This window comes from Lactuca serriola, chromosome 3 (genome assembly GCF_051521515.1).
Source record: "Lactuca serriola cultivar US96UC23 chromosome 3, Lser_US96UC23_V15, whole genome shotgun sequence".
Classification (NCBI taxonomy): domain Eukaryota; kingdom Viridiplantae; phylum Streptophyta; class Magnoliopsida; order Asterales; family Asteraceae; genus Lactuca; species Lactuca serriola.
The window spans coordinates 226,868,880-226,873,351 of NC_136410.1; positions in this window are offsets into that span (position 1 = coordinate 226,868,880).

Consider the following 4,472-nt stretch of genomic DNA (forward strand, 5'->3'; position numbering starts at 1 on the left):
ACCAGAGCTGCTTGCAACAGCTAGACCGGCAGGTCTGTGGTGACAAGTGTCATTTAACGGCGACGCCTGAAGAACGTCGCATTACGAGGCCGTCTATGTCAAGTATGGTTATAATAACTCACAGAAAGTATTAACAAACTTAAGAATTTACGAGAACTTCACTAATATCATACGCGTTTATATTGAAATAAACTCACGTTATTTCTGTAAATAAGGAAGATTACTCGTACGTTTCAGTCTTTGGATACAAGACTACAGTATTCATTTTAAGGAAAATATCGGATTTTTCTGGAATAACTATACAATTACGAGACAAGCTTTTTTCATAATTATATACAAAAACTTATGAACGCACCAACCATTGTGTTGACACTTTTTCAAACTACTTGTATTCTCAGGAAATCGCTAAACAGGTAACAAAGTACTTTTGAGGATGGGGCGTTGAGGCGTCAAACTTATCATATTTTGACAACATATTGTAATTGATTTTGAAACATGTAATTCATACAATGATGTAACTCTTTCAATTATATATATGTTGGTTGTGTTTACTTTCATCACTATTGCCATTGTTGTTATGATACTACACATGAAGTCCTCCACCCCCGGACGTTTCCGCCATCCTTGGTTTGGGGGTGTGACAGATTGGTATCAGAGCATGGTTTATACTGAATTAAGTATATCAAACAACATAGGATATACAAACTATAAACACATTTGGGACTGAGAGTCTCTGATTTTAAAACATTCTAACGGGTCATACGTTTAGAAAACGAATAGTTATTGTTTAAAAGTATACCTACATGCATTACATACTCGTGTAGTGTGATAACTAGAAGAACATAAACTAAAAGAAGAGGAGTTGAACACTACGAGTACGCCTTGGTACGAGTAATTAGTTCTGGGTTGGATATAGCCTGATCAACTATATCTGTCCAAGAGGTGACTTACTCTTATCGGGGGATAGTCGTAGGGGGAAACAAATCTAATAATCTAACTTCACTCTACAAAGAATGCTATAAGAACCAAATCTAAACATTTAAGATACTATAGGAGTATTTGTGTGTTGCTATATTGCAATATTATTAATATTTACCGCTATCTGCTTCTTACACCCCTATTCTCGCGCAGACGACATGGCAGGATTTCACCTACCAGGAGACCCATACTTTCCCAACCAGGGAAATGCCGGCTGGATTGAGGAAGAGCCCAAAGAGCTGATTGAAGAGGATCCCGAAGAGGATCCCGATGAAGAACTCGAAGAAGAAGAAGAGGAGGTAGACGAAGAAGAAGAAGAAGAAGAAGAAGACGAAGACGACGAGGTGGACATGGATGAGGATGAAGGTGAAGAGGAGCCAGAGGAGGAAGTCTTCAACCCTCCTTACATCGCGAGGGTACCTGCAAATCGTTGGGGGCACAACGGGCCTGAGCCCCGTTGGGAAACTATGATCTAGAGGTGGAGCCGGCAACAACGCCAGAGGTCACCCTATGGCGACCAACGAGGTTACTATGACCTCAGTCACGGGGGACCGGCTGACAAAGCTCTTGTGACAACCCGATATTTCAACTCTTTGTAACGACCAAAATGGGTCAAATATTGTAACCACTTCTGAATAATAAAAAGTTACTTTCATAATAAATGCACAAATAAGTTCTACTTAAATTCCTTCTATGATTAAATGTCTTTAAACCATGATCGTACGTGAAAAGAACGCCCAAATCCGACTTCATATAGCGAAGTTATAATTTTTCCAAGTTCGGCTTAGCAACAGACAGCTAAAAACTCGAATCGGAAATCGAGCGACTTTTGGCCGGAAAGACCTAAACGAGAATCGAAGGTCTCGACAATGGTATTCCAGCGGTAAAAAGTCTGGCAAAAACCGACATCAGATAAAGAAATTATGAATTTTCTAAGAAATTCCTTAAACACGATGGATTTTTAATAAATAAAAAAAAAATAAATAATTTTGGAATTTGCCGACGGAGTCTAAACGAAAGTTGTAGAGCGTAGTCTCACCTACGCGAGGATATAAAGACCATCGAAAACGGAGTTCGTATGAAGAAGATATGAATTTTTGAAGTTTATTAAATAAATTAATTATTTATTTTAATCAAAATTCGGATATTATCCGAAGGGGAGTCAGCATCCTCCTCCGAAGTACGCGCTGCGTACCCCCGTACGCCCCGCGTAACCGAGAGGATTGGCCTCTGATCGTCCACGTCGCGCTATCCGAAGAAACCGACCCATCCGACCCGTCCGAAGTCCCGACCCGTCCGACCCGACGTCCCATCCGACCCGCCGTCCCATCCGACCCGCCGTCCCATCCGACCCGCGTACCCAGCAACCCGTCCCATCCGAACCGAGGCAGTCGAGGCTTCGGTCATGCATGACATACGCGTACGCGCTGCGTACGAGCGTACGCCCCGCGTACCGAGGCAGACCAGCCTTACTATAAATACGATGCGAGGGTTTCCAAAGAAAGGGCTCATTTCTCTTCTCTCTCTCTCAACTTTGCCTCGTTTTCCGTGTCCGTTGAAACCTGAAGCTCTGGTCTTTTTGGCTCAAGTCCCGAAGGTCGATTTTACTCCCGAGATTCCCGAGAATCCCGAGGAAAATCCGTTTCCCGAGACGAAACTCTGCCCGGTTTTCCATCTCGCTATCTCCAAAACTTTCAAGTGAGTTTCATACCCCCTTAATCAACCTTTTAATTATTCTAAATACTTTTATATGCTTTCAAGGGGGGGGATTACAAGTAAAACACACGAGTATTATCGTGTGTTACATAAAGAAACTCTTTTATATACTGTTATATATTCAAATCACATGCGATTTATAAACCTTTAAAGGAACTTTTATATATATATATATATATAACATATGTTACAATAGCATTTTATCTCTTAAAATATAAAGTTGTTGTAATGCAGGTATAAACTAAACTGTTCTTAGATTTTTCTTGTCTATCTTAGACCCTACACCAAAAATCTATGCTTTCATGAACAAGTGATTCTTTTCCTAAGTACTTCTAAACAAACAAGGCATACTTTATGAAAACTATAATAGGTATAGTTTTACGAACATATTTCTAACTCTTATGTACTAGAAACATATATTTCAAGAAGTTTACTTTCGTATACAAGAACAAACGTAACATTTTAACAAGTAGATCTGTTTTTATACCACGGATTTGTGAGACACTAACTTCATGTACGTTCGAGTACACATTTCAAGTCCTGTATTATATACCAGAATCCCTTGGAGGGGGAGCATGGTGTTTGTGTATAGATCTATACGGGCTTGACAACCCGCGCCCTGACTGTTAGCTGCAGTCCACCGTTTGGGGTGACAAACGTCATAACATTCCAACGCCTGAAGAACGTTGTGTATAGGCATTCAGAGTCAATAGTATGGTTATAAAACTCACAAGGGGTATTAAAAATGCATTGATTTACAAGGTTTTCAAACTCATTGGTTATTTTACATATACATACATTTTGGAAATAAACATTGGTCTTGAGTGAAGACTACTTTTATACTAGTAGAAAATATAGGATTTTCTAAACACAAATAAACAAAGATAAAACATTTCATCTCATTCAAACATTGTCACTTAAATACTTATGAAATTCACCAGCTTAAATGCTGATCTACTCTTTCAAAATTACTTGTATGTCCCAGGGATTCAGTAATTTCAGGTACTAATATGCTTTTGAAGAAGAGATGCTGCGGCGCCAGTTTAATCTCGTATTTTTGACATCATATTGTAATTGAGTTTTGAACATGTAACTTTTGACAAATGTAAACTTTCAATTATATATATGATGGTTGTATTGCTTTCTTTACTATGTATTCATTTGTTACGTTACCACATGAAGTCATCCGCCCCCGAACGTTTCCGCCGTTCAGGTTTGGGGGTGTGACAGATTGGTATCAGAGCAATGTTTATAGTGGACTAAGTATATCGAACCACATAGGATATACAAACTATAAATGCTTAAGGGACTAATACTCTCTGACAAAAAAAATTTTCTTTTTACACTTAAGCAGCAGTTCGTTCAACTTAATTTGATAATTCATTTAAGTACAATTAAATGCATACCACAAACTATTTTCATGTTATACAACTATACAAGTATTTAGACAAGTTGACACTACGATTGAGACTCGACATATGTAATCAGATTTTGGACAAATATAGCGTGATCAACTATATTTGCCCAAGATTGGACCAACGTATATCGAGGAATGATCGTGGTAAGCAACAAGTCAAAACCTTACCAAACCATTGCAAGAATCAAACACAAGAGCTTAAATACTATAGGAGTATTTGCTATCTAAACTAGTTTAACTTACATGTTTTACATGTTCCGACTTTACTCAATTCTTATAACCCTTTTTCTCGTACAGTCAAATGGCTGGATTTCACCACCCTGGCGACCCCTACTTTCCCAACCAAGGCAACGGAGGATGG